The sequence below is a fragment of the Spermophilus citellus genome, assembly GCF_964194105.1.
Source record: "Spermophilus citellus genome assembly, chromosome: 2".
NCBI classification, from domain to species: Eukaryota; Metazoa; Chordata; class Mammalia; order Rodentia; family Sciuridae; genus Spermophilus; species Spermophilus citellus.
Genome location: NC_138183.1, coordinates 241,118,839 through 241,132,159, shown reverse-complemented (window position 1 = coordinate 241,132,159; position 13,321 = coordinate 241,118,839).

The window sequence follows — 13,321 nt, the reverse complement described above, 5'->3', positions numbered from 1 at the left end:
AATATAATATGTCTTTAACAATCAATGAAAGTACATCCCCTTAAAGGAGCAATGACTAAACTGGAAAGGGATGATAGCAAAACAGACAAAATGGACATCAAAACAAAACACTCTAAAAAATTTAGTATATATATATATATATATATATATATATATAGAGAGAGAGAGAGAGAGAGAGAGAGAGAGAGATTTTCTTTCAAGTGGAAGAAGACTCTACCTTGAGACCCCAGGCTCATCATATTTGTCTGTTCCTTTGTCTTGATTTTTATGGGTGGTGTAAAAGAGGTCACAGTATGGAAAAATAAGAAGGTAATTAAATATTTACAGTGCTTGGCACTAATTCAGGTTGTATATTAAAAGTAATTTCATCTCTATGTCATCATTTCCTCATCTGTAAAAGTATTCCAAATCTATTTATTAAAGCATACCCACTCCATTATTCAGAGTTGTAATGTAAGGCAAACATAAGAGCTCTAAAGCTGCTTAGCAAACATTTATGTTTGTTAAGAGATTATTATTTGAAATTGCTAAAATTAGTCGTGCATATCCACACATTTTCTGTACTCACTGGCAACAAAGAAGCAGGTGAATAGAAAAATAAAAATTAACAATTCCAGAAACCATCACCAAAGTATTTCCATTATACTCCTACCATCATAACACCTTAACCACTAAGGCAAAGTAAACTTTCCTTTCCTTGAATAGATCTCATTTGCATTTTCTATGAACTAGAGCTCTGAGGTTCCTCTTGTATCACCTGGTAATGTGCATTAACTCAGGATGATGATGGAGACGAAAACTATCAATGATTGATAAAAGTTATGGAGACTGGCCAAGATATTTTCTGAGCACTTGGCAAGAAACATTTTTGTTTTTATGATTATCCTGTGGAATGGATATAATTTCTTTTTATAGCAAATACAACTAAAGAATATAGATATAGCTTGCCATACAGTCAGATTTCAGTTTTCTCTTTTTACTCAAAATGCTGTTGTCTTGTCTGCTCTTGACACATGTTCATCTGCTGTTGGAGTTTTAAGCTAGGTTATGTGATTATACAGTGTTCTTACTGGGAAGAGGCTGACAAGCGGTCCAATGCACATTCTTATTTTTTCAGATGGGATATCTACATCATATTCAAACATCATTCATCAAGTAATGTGTGCATAAAGGTTATAATGAAAGTATTACCTCCGTGAAATTTAATGAGTATATTCACTCAAATTCATAAATAGTTTATAAGATCCATGTCAAAAATTTTTCCTTGAGTCCCATAATAACTAGTTAACTGTTCAGAGGTTCTATACATGCAACTACAGAAGAAGAGAATGAGTATCCTATAATCATTGCACTTATTTTTTTTTTAGGGCTTAGCTCACTCTAGTCTGATTTAAGATCAGAAAATATAAGGTGAGCCAGCTCCCACCTGTTTTCAAGGAAATTACTTTGACACACCTATTTTCAAAAGGTGTCCATAAATAAATTTTTATTTGATACTCTGAAGGAGAGAGTGAGGTTACAGAGATGATCTAGCTAATCACATTTAATTCAGTCTCTCTTCTTTAAGGATGATGAGCTGTAGGTGATAAGCAAGTAGATTTTGGTTTTAAGCAGATTTGCATTTACCTTCGAGTTTGACAGCTAATCTAGTAGTCATTGAACTTCTAGCTAAATTTCTGTGTTTAATGAATACAATAAAATACCATGAGGATAAAATGGAGACTAAACTAATAATTTATTAGAGCACATTTTACAGGGATATTTACATCATAGATACATGGAAATTTATTAACTTTTTCTTCCTATATCTATTTATTAACTACTTATTATTATTACTATTAGAATAATTCAATATCTGACTTTGAAATGTTAAATTTTCCTAGCTTACTTTTAAAAGAAGAAATACAAAACAAATTAATCATTCTGTGGATGAATGTGCGTCATTTGCTCATAGAATTTAAGGTTGAACTTCCAAATGTATAAAATTATTGTGGTTTTCACAAAATTCTAAAATGCACAAATTCAACTCTCTTCTCATCATAATAATCATGTGGTAGATGGTGATTTTTGTAATCACCTGGGTAAGGTAAGCTTAGGTCTATACCCCATCAACTTCAGCCTGCTTTCTCAGATCACACACTCCCACAAACTGATAAAAACCCAGTTGGAGTTTATAAAGAAGCATTTCATCTCCATTGAGTCCATTATTTTATGACACTTGAAGCAGGTATTTTGTTGATGCTTTGTGGAATAAATCACTTACCTTCATACACCATCTAATACGTTGGATTATATAATTTATTTTGTACAGGAGGTGAAAGTATTTTTCTCTAGGTTTTATCACTAAGTCTTATAAGAGATGTGTATTTATCTTCTAGTCTGTGTCAGGTGGGACATTATCCCAAGAGAATCCCTGACCCCATCAGAACATCATATTGGCAATTACTCTCTTCTCAGTGCTGTGGCTTACATGATATATTTTTAATTAAAAAAATAAAGAAAGAAAAAAGGAAAGAGAAAAAAATGGCCACACAATTTGATTATGGGGTAGACAGTTTACAACAAGCAAATGACCCCATCATCACAAGATTTGTATTAAACACCATCAACAACAAAAATCTTTAATTCTAGCCATCATTAGAAAAAAAAATTCCTGGAAACCCATGGTTTCTATCAATTCCCACTATGAATTCAAACACTTAGAGAGACTTTGAAGTATGTAGTTACATGAAAAAATTCTAAAGTACAAGCTCAATACTATTGAGAAGGGTCTCTGGCACCCAATTATCTGAAAGAATGGAATATACCTTAAATGCTAAACTGCAGATGTAAGAGCTGATGACTCAGGCAACCAAGTTATGAATGCCTGACAGTTTCACAGCTTGGAAGTCCTTGAGATGCTTTTTTTAAATATAAATTTTATAAAATTTTAAAATTATTACTAACAATTTCTTACCTTAGCAGATTCTTTAAAGGATTGAGATAATACATGTAAGGGCTTAGAATCTGGGTAATTGCTTCATGATTGTTAACTTTGTTTAGCAAATGTGAAAGTATTTGCAAGAGTATTTTTCAATAATTTAAAATAAAGGTCTAGATATTTTCATCCTGTAAGTATCAACAATAACATAGTCTGTACCTTGCTATGCTTTTGGTACACAGATTGAAGAATGGATGAACAGGATTCTTACTCATTATAATCAATTGACCTCTTTATAATGTCTGGCAGAAAAATCAAAATCAGCTTCTTGCTACTAGAAATGCTTCTTATTTAACAGATGCATTATCAATAGAGAAAAAAAGGTCCTTATTCCTCAACCAGAAGAACAGCTATATAAAAGAGGAATTTAGAGCTGGAAACAATTTTAGAGTAAGAGAAGCTACTCATATTATTTTATTTCTTTTTATTCAATAAAATAAATCATTTCCAGAATCATTTCACATTTATTGGCAGGAAAAGCAAAGAATGTTTAGTATCTTATGTCTAGACTTAAAAATATCAGACTTTGGAAAAAAATTAGTTGACCTTGCTGGATCCCATGAAATAATACAGTTCTTTGTATTATTAAAGAGAGAAGATGATCTGGAAATATCTTCAGTGTATGTGATTTATTTATGTGGGTCCAGTTGCCTGGGTGTGTATGTCAGTGGTGGGGGAGGCATGTTGAGATGTCCCTAACACAGAAACACAGACTTTGTCTAGTTGCAGGACTAGATGTGGGGTTGATTGGGTATAAGGTATAGTTCAGTTTAAAACATGGCAAATTGTTTTCTACTTTTCTTGTTCACATTTGCATTTGATAACAGGACATAATTCCCTAGGCTCAGTATCCTCACTGACACTTTTAATGGTGGGATTTTGAACACTTTTTGTAGATGTAGTATGGGAGACAGATGTTTAATCTTCAACACATCTGGAATAATTTTGGCTGTATTGTATCAGGAATAATTTTTTTTTTCTTTTTTAATATGACAGCACATCTTCCCCATATCTATTGTTACACATTCTCCATTTATCTTCAATGATATTCTATGATATCTTAAAATTTCATTTATGTGAGTTAATGCCAACAAATAGCAATTTAGTAGTATTCACTTTAAAATTATGAAAAAAATAATAAGTATGTTACCCAGTGTCACCAGTTCTTGGAAATAAGTTTACAATTCATTTCAAGCTGCATGAGCAGAGAAAACACACAAGTGAAATGTAAGAATTTATAAGGAATACACTTATTCAGATTTTCCACATGGCAGTTGATGGAAATTAATAGAATATTTAAAAGTTGATGGAAATTAATGAAATATTTGATATTTTGGTGACATAGGGATCTGTTGCTGGTCTTCATATTATGGTCATCAGTCAGTGATAAACTGTCACTGGTGAGTCTTAATTCCAGTATGTAATTCATAGATGCTTTCTCCAACCTTCTTCAGCTCAGGTTTGACTTTTTCTATTAGGTGTTATTCCTGAAAAACCTTACAACCAGCTTGTCACTTATATTCAGAATATTATGAAATTTTGCTTTGATTCTCCAGGTACATACAGAACTTGCAAAACTCATATCATTATATGAGTCATTCTAAAAACATGATGTCACTGTTTATGTATAATAAGATATTTTAGTGTTTTTTTTTTTTTACACTTTTATCTATAAAATTTAGAGTATCTCTTATTACATGCACTTTCTTAAGGAACTTACAATAGATTTTTTTTGGAAAAATTTGTAAGTACTTACTGTAACAGTGACAAATACAACTCAGTTTTTAATAATTATCATAAATTGTGATTTTATCCTTTTTACATAAGTCAGTTTCTTACATGTTTTAAAAATTTTGTTTTTAATGTATGTATTTGTTTATTTGCCACTTAAATCCTCAAGTAAATTTTTACCATGTTTCTGGAATTGGTGAGCAACATTATCTTTTATATAACTTTAAAGTGGCTACTGCTCTTTATTAGCCTGGATCAGAAGTTATAAATTCATTTGAAGTTCTAACTAAAATTGTGACTGAGTCTCTTAATGCATTTTATCTAGATTGTACTGATTAATTACTTATAATAAAGGTAGATAAAATATGTTTGCTATTAGAAATCTTTTGGAACTAAAGTTCAAGCAACTAAAATCATAATTCTTTTACCATGAAATTGCACAGGAAGCATTAAAGATGATTGTCCACTGTTTTTGAAATCATTGTTATTTCAATTTTTAATGTACAATTTCAAGTGCAAATGCCACCACCTTTTGAGACTGATTAAAAGCATACAAAAGTAAATGCCCAATGAGTCTCATTAACAATAATAATCAGTACATTTTTTTAGTTTGAACTCAAAGAATATAGACAGCAATTATTACTGAAAGGATGAGTATAATAAGCAAGGGTTGTCCTGAGAGGGAATTAATGAACATATGGGAACGGAATTAGGACACCTCCCAAGCTTTTTGCACTCGACTGTAATGAATCCCTTTGAAAATTATGAATTATTCCTTTTGCTTTGGGAAAAATGAAGGGTACAGTATCAGACTGTTTCTAACTATTTTATTTCTTATTTAATCTCAAGAGAAATGATAGCCATTACAGATTTTAATGAATCAAAATATTTTTCAACCCATGCAAGTATTTCAACAACAGAAATGACTACAAAAGGACCAATATTTTATGTTCTTAATTTGTAACTGATAATAAGTATTTGCCTTACATATTTCTTAAAACAAACAATATTATTAAAGGGAAATATCTGTGTCCTGAGGTTAAACAGTATATAAATGAAGTTCACAAAAATGTTTGTAATCTAAGAAAGATGAGACATAAATCTAATCATTTATAAACCTAACAGTTATTTTCAAATATATTTTAAAACAGTAAAACATTTTCATTCATTATTCATGTTTTTATTCCTAAATATTTAATGAATGCCTATACTTTGATAAAAAAGTTTACATTGAACTAGTCAATAATTAAGTTTTAAGCTCTAAGGTAGTTTATTTAAAAAATGAAAAATATATAAACAAGTAATTGAAGATTATAAATTCTACTTGGGTAATGTTGTAAATACAATTAAGTAAGTTTTTATTATTAAGGACTTCAGTGTATCTTTGATTAAAATTTCATTTTTAACCATGGAAACCATCTTGTGAAATGAAACTAAGATATGTGGAAATCTCCACCAACAAGAGCATGAATACATGTTTGCCATGTAACTTGATGATTAACAAAGGTATTTAATTAATTAAGAAGTACTCATTCAAACTTTTTTATATATTTTATCTCTGTCATTCTCTCTCTCAATAGTTCAATAAGTGCATGAAAACATGCAACTGACTCCACTTATAAGTTATAATGCATCTTTGAGCAGGACTTTACACTTAATGCTTACTTGAAAGGCTACCCATGTCAGATCTAGAGTTCAATCCCTTATGAACCTTTCTAGAAGGTTAATATCTTCATTATTTCATAAAAAAAATTTAGAAGGAAAATTTAAATATGGAAATATTTTAAAAAGTTTTCATAAAATTTTTTCAGATGTATTATTAAGATACAATAGCAAAGCACATCAATTAAATTTAGTACAAAACAGGTAACTCAGAACATTGAATAAAATAAATTAAATGCTCAATGCATTCAGAGTTATTTAGAAAACAGAAAACATGAAATTATAATTCAGATTTTTGTCAAAGGAGATGGAGATAAACCTCTTTCAAATTTTGTAGTTTTAAAATAACCTTATATAACTGGCATGGAAATATTAATTTTTGATTACTATTTTTTCACATATGGCAAAATTATAATATTGTAATTCAAAAATTATATGAAAATCATGACCATATCATTTAATTTCTGTGTGTATTAACACTTTGTATTTTTTGTATTTTCATAAAAAGTGAAATGAACAGACATGAAATGATATCTCATTCTGCTCCAGATTGAATTTCCCTGATGATGAGTAATGTCAAACTCTTCCCACAAGGATATATAAATTGGTCATAGAAAGACTAAGAAAGGGTTAAAGCAGCCTGAGGGTTACTGCTCCCTGTGCCATGAGTGATGACAGACAGAGATAAACACAGTCAAAGGATTCACTGCAGGTGGTCAGGTAACCAATTCCACAGAGTTGTCAAAGCAGAAGATGTAGACAAATGGCAGTTTCAGTTTTAGAGTAACAGCCTGAGGTGCCATTGGAATGGGCCATGCATTGCCATCACAGGCACAAGAAACAGCATTTTGCTGAAGCTTGATGGAGATAGGAAATTAAAGGTTCTTTGCTGAGTGATTTTCCTTGTCAAAACTCCTGATGAGTGACCAGGGACAGGGACAAGTTGGCACTGTTTCCAGTGTCACGCAGCTCTTCCATTTATGGGTCTCAAGTGAGCAATCTTCATTTGGTGAGGTTGATAAACTCCCAAGTCTGGTGCTCCTGCTATGATTTGGATGTCCATGTGTCCAGATACTTACTGACTTTGTTTGATAAGTCTGCATGTATAAATTATTTATGAATTTGTACCTATGGTTGTGCTATGCAGATAGTGTTTGTTTATGTATACCAACAAGGCATTTGTACTCAAAGTCAAATTGCTTGTGGTAAACTACTGCTTTAAAAAATACAGTCACTCAGGTTTAGGCACAGCCTGAAAATGGCTGTTCTATACATGAAAGAGTAATTCAAAGCAAGGCATGACCTGCTCTCCAAAGGTGCCTCTTATCCCATAGTTCACTGGGATTGCATGCTGGGCACTATAGCTAGGTTTGTTTGATGTTCAGGCTCTGTGATCAGGTGGGTGTAGAGGCTTCTTAATTGTTAGGCTGTATTGCATGCACCTGGGCTCACATTGTGAGCAGGCTCCTTTTCATCTGAGTTTGTGTGGTGTAATTCTTACAACTCACTTGTCAGGCAGGGTAAGGGGTTGCTCTCTGAAGTTCATAGGGACCACTCTCTTGTATCCTTCCCTGGGTAAAGACTGAGACTGGACCCAGAATTGGGTTAGAATGCAGGCCAGGAAATCATGTAATCCAGAATGGGAAATTGATACCACCAGTTAATGGTGATGAGTTCTGCTCCCTCAAATGTTGAAATCTGAACATTAGAGAAGCATGCCGAGGCAAGCATATAAGCAGGATTTATTTTAAAAGGGGTAATATAGACTTCTCCCAGGGGAAGAAAGGGGCCATATAGCTGGTATCCTGGTATCCCAAGAAACAAGCTGTTCTGCCCTTTTTATGTCCTAGGCTTCCTTTGGTCTCCGGCCTTCTTCCCCTTATCTTTCTCCTTCCTGTATACATGACTAGGCCCAGGAATGCTCCCTGGGATGACCCAAAGATACTGGTGGTCTGAAGGGGAAAGGGAAGGGTGGTGCAACCCAGGAAACATTAACAACCTTATAGCCCCCTGTGGGGAGGTGCACTTCTTGGGAGAGGTTACCATGGCAACAGGTTGGAGCAGGGGCAGGTTCTTGGTAAGGGTGGAGGAAGGGCTCTGAAGGAATTAACATTTCAATCCTTCAGGAAACAGTCTCCAACTTCCTGGGACTCCCTCAAAATTGGCCTGATGCATCTGACCTGAGTTGATTTATCTATCTATACTGACTGCCTTTCTAATTCTGACTTCAAAATCACAATTCATAAGCAAATAGAGCCACTAGATAGGCTTCCTTTGAGTGCAAACCACTGGCTGGCCTCACAGTTTGGGTGCTACTACTAGGAGGAATGTGTTGTCCCAGCCCAAATTCACTAGCCGGTCACTATGAGCCCCCCTTCTTTTTCTAGCTAACCCCACATTGTGTATCCTTGCAATTCCATCAGTGTTTCTCTTGAGGAGAGGCAGAAGTGGATCTTTTTCCTCTGGAGAAACCTAAGCTCAGAGGAACCCTCTCTGCATGGTGCTGGGCCAGCCTTGAGGAGAGCCAATATGGGACAAGGTGAAACCTTTCCTCTTGCCTTCTAATGCAGCTTTAATTTTTTTCTCTCCCTTTCCCTTACTCTCTCCCTGACTCTCTCACAATGGTCCAAAAGGAAGTGCCTTAAGCCTCATTCCTACATTTTTACATTTTCACCAATATGGTTTGGTCCATGGGTAGTTGCCATTGGATTTTCTGAGGGCAAGTAGCTGGAATTACGTTTCTGATAATATAGATGAAGCCATATATGATGCCAGGGATCTGTTAATCTGCCACCTTGCTGACATCATCTCTAGGAGGTAATGCTTAATAGCATGATGATGGGAACTTCAGAGGTTAAAATCTTTGTCTTCCTGATATTTCAGATCTTCCATATGATGAAAACAAGATGTTTTCTCCTGACATTGAGGATTGTAGGAATGGATTCATGCCGCGTCCAGCTAATAGGAGCCGAGTCCGGCGAGGGACGGCGGGGTTAAGAAATACACAGGACACCAAGGTTCTTCATCCAGGAGGAAGCGTGCACGCTTTATTGCCAAATTTGTTCCCCTTATATATCTTTTTTAACAGCTGCGGGAAATCACTCAAAAGTGAGGAGGGAAGAGTAATAACTGCATCCTTGGGTTACCGCCACCGTCACCGTTCCCTATTAGGAGGCTGGAACAGGTCAAGATGTTCCTGAGAGACACATATGCGAGCCCGCGTCATGGCCTTGTGAGCTGGCCACATTGACATGCAGAACAAAGAAGTGGGGGTTGAGTCCCCAAGGGCCAGGGCGGGCCTGCTACCAGCAGATTCACTAGAAGACAAAAGCACACAGAAATGAAAATATACTCACCTATGTATTTTTATGTAACATATATCATTAGTCTTCTAAGTGACTAAATCTAAAAATGGAACAGAATAAGAATTAAGTAACTGAGTATTAATTATGTGGATCATCACATTTTAGTTGATTACTTCACTTCTTTCACTTTCTAATATCTTGTCTGTTGGTAAATCATTAAACAATTTAGAGTCTTGCATTTCTCATTTTAAAAAAGTGAAGAGCAAATATTAATGTCAACCTCAAAGATTTATATATAGATTAATTGAGGATTTACATGTAAAAGTCTAATACAGTACTTGATGCCACAAGTTCCTTATACAAATAAGATCTGTTGCACAAGAACATTGAATGTAGTTTATTTCAACTTGTTTTATTTGGAAATTTGGTCTAGAAAATCTGTTGTTTCATAGTACTATGGAATTTAGATTTTAAATGATAATTGCAAAAAGCCAATACAATTTTGAAATCAGACAATATAAATTAGGTTTTCCTATCTACTGTTCTATTTTCTTAGGATATAGTATTTTTTCAACTATTGTACAATGGATATTAGTTAGCTGACTTCCTCTTCTCATTAATTTCAAACAGGAATAGAGCTAGATTGGAATTTAAACTTTCATAGGAAAAGGGAGGGGCACACAAACTCTCAGACCCTAATATCTCTCTCTCTCTCTCTCTCTCTCTCTCTCTCTCTCTCACATAATGACTAAGTGAATGTTATAGTTTGTGAGAGACCATGTTCTGGACAAGCTTGCCTTTTGACTCCCAGTGGAAAATTCCAAACCAGAATTGAGTCACTCTTGCCAATTTCAATGTCATCATACTGATCTTTGAAACAAGCTACTTTTCCAAATAAGCAGGGGATTCTATTCAACCCCAAACAGCTTAATAATAATGTTTTCCCTGTTTTAATCCTACAAGTGAAGTGATTTTGTAATGAGCAATCTGTTTTTTTTTCTTATTTGCACTTTCTTCTGCCCTTTCTGTTTATGCTCAGAGTTGTCTTTCACCCAACAGTCAAAATTATTATTATTATTATTATTATTATTATTATTATTAGCCAGTTTAATCTATATTATATGCAACTTAATTCCAGCTACTTCCTGGATAAGAATAAAATGGATTAACTTTTCTCATAGTTATGACACTAATGTTAAATTTTCTCATGTAGAGTCTCAGGAAAAATGAAGTAAATAAGGATTATGGAAAATAATTAACAGCAAAAATGTCTTCATTTTTGTGATTATTTTCTAAAAATATGAATTAAATCAATTATTCAATTTAATCTCAAAGTTTACAAGAAGTCTAAGGATTTTATTTATTAATTAATTAATTTATTTAGTTAGTTAGTTATAGATGACATCAGGATACACCTTGACTTAATCACAAAAGTATAGAACACAATCCACAACAATTCAGTGCCCAGCACTTCCCCTACTCCCTCCTCCATTCCAATTGCTCTTCAATCCATTTACAATTCACATTTTTTACAATTAATGTCCTGTTAGACACACCTGATACAGGGACCCCCCATGTCACATTCATGCATGTGCATACAAAATTTCAGTTCAATTCATTCCCCTGCTCTTCCCTTTCCCTGTCCCTTATTCTTCCTCTTCAATACCCTTCATCTGCTCCACTGATATTTCCTCTATTTTGATGAAATTCCCTCTCCCTTTCTCTCTCTCTTTCTCTTTTTTATTTTCCCACACCCCTCATTCCTGTTTATTTTGGGTTATCTTCTGCATGTCAAAGACAGCATTTAGCTTTTGTTGTTTTGGGAGTGGCTTATTTCCCTTAGCATGATAGTTTCTAGTTCCATCAATTTACCAGCAAATGCTATAATGTCATTCTTCTTAATGGCTGAGTAATATTACACGATTTATATATGCCATATTTTCTTTATCCGTTGAATGGCATCTAGTTTGTCCCCATAGCTTAGCTATTGTGAATAAAGCTTCTATATTATCATTGATGTGACTGTGTCACTGTAGAATGCTGTTTTTAAATCCTTTGGACATATACCAAAGAATGAGATAACTGGGTCAAATGGTGGTTCCATTCCAAAGTCTAAGGATTTTTATTGGAATATTTTCTAAGTAAACACACTTTTTAATTATTTTAGTATTCATGTCTTAACTAGAAATAAGTTACCAACTTAATAAAAGTCTATGGAATCTTTATAATAATTTTCTATCTTCACTGGGTCTTCACAAATAGAGTTTATTCATAATAAAGCTTGGCTAGTGAACACAAAAGGTATTTTAAGAGTCTATAATCCACAGGCATAATGTCACATTAAATTAGCCACATATAATTTTCTATCTATTTATTTTTCCCCAGGTTTCATTTTCACCATATATTATTTGTAGGAGACTCTTTTTTTTTTTTTTTTTTTTTAGAGAGAGTGAGAGAGGAGAGAGAGTGAGAGAGAGAGAGAGAGAGAGAGAGAGAGAGAATTTTTTTTTTAATATTTATTTTTTTTAGTTCTCGGCAGACACAACATCTTTGTTTGTATGTGGTGCTGAGGATCGAACCCGGGCCACAAGCATGCCAGGCGAGCGCGCTACCGCTTGAGCCACATCCCCAGCCCTGTAGGAGACTCTTAAATACTTCATATAACAGAACATGCATTAAACTTAAATTATCTTAAATTATATATCCTCACCCAGCAAATGGAGGTCACTAGGTGAGGCAGTAGCCATAAGAGAATAAAGAAAAATAAATGTCATCACCTAAATGATGACAACAGTGAGTACCATGATCAGAACAAATAACTGACACATGGAAAGGTGGTGAGAAGCTAAAAGTGGAATGGAGGACACTGGCATGTCCTAGAGTTCCTAGAGATATGATCAAAATGTCAACTACAAGGCCACCTTTGCTTCTGGGGAACAATTCTGGAGATGTTATAGGCACAAGATAAGTTCTAGGCTCCTGACATGCCACAGTGACTTCCATCTTTTCAAAGGAATTAAACCCACGTGGGGAGAAGATCCAAACTAAAAGAATGGCAACTGCACAAGTTGCCTGAAGAAGTGCTTGACCTTTTGCTGAAGGACTCACCCTGTTCAAGCAAGGGGAGCTGTTCAGCTTGGGGAGGAGATCTGTGGGTTGTGACCTCTGTCCACTTTGGGGAAGACATTATTTCAGTATGGAATGAGACTTCCAATCATGAAACAACCACAGTCTAAATCTGGGGTATAATTTAATGGGTGACTAGTGCATGATCCCCTGATACCATCATGGGAAACACTTTTATGGTGCCTGACCGTCATCTCCTGATCATCATGGGATACAAAACTTATGAAATACAAAATGTGTCAAGATGCCAGCCAATCTGATGTCCCCAGGTGCCTTATATTTTTCTCTGGATGACACACCATTGCTGGTGGCATTGTAATTGTTCCTTGTTTTGCCAGCATGCTACCTAGAAGAACCCTCTGTCCTGGACAAGGAGAATTAGAAGAACATTTTGTTTTTAAAACAAGCGGGCATGCAGCAGGCACAACAGCTGAAATCACTTAATAAATGTTGCTAAACTCTGTACCATACTATAATACAATTTACAAAACTTAGAGGGATACTTACATTAAATTTC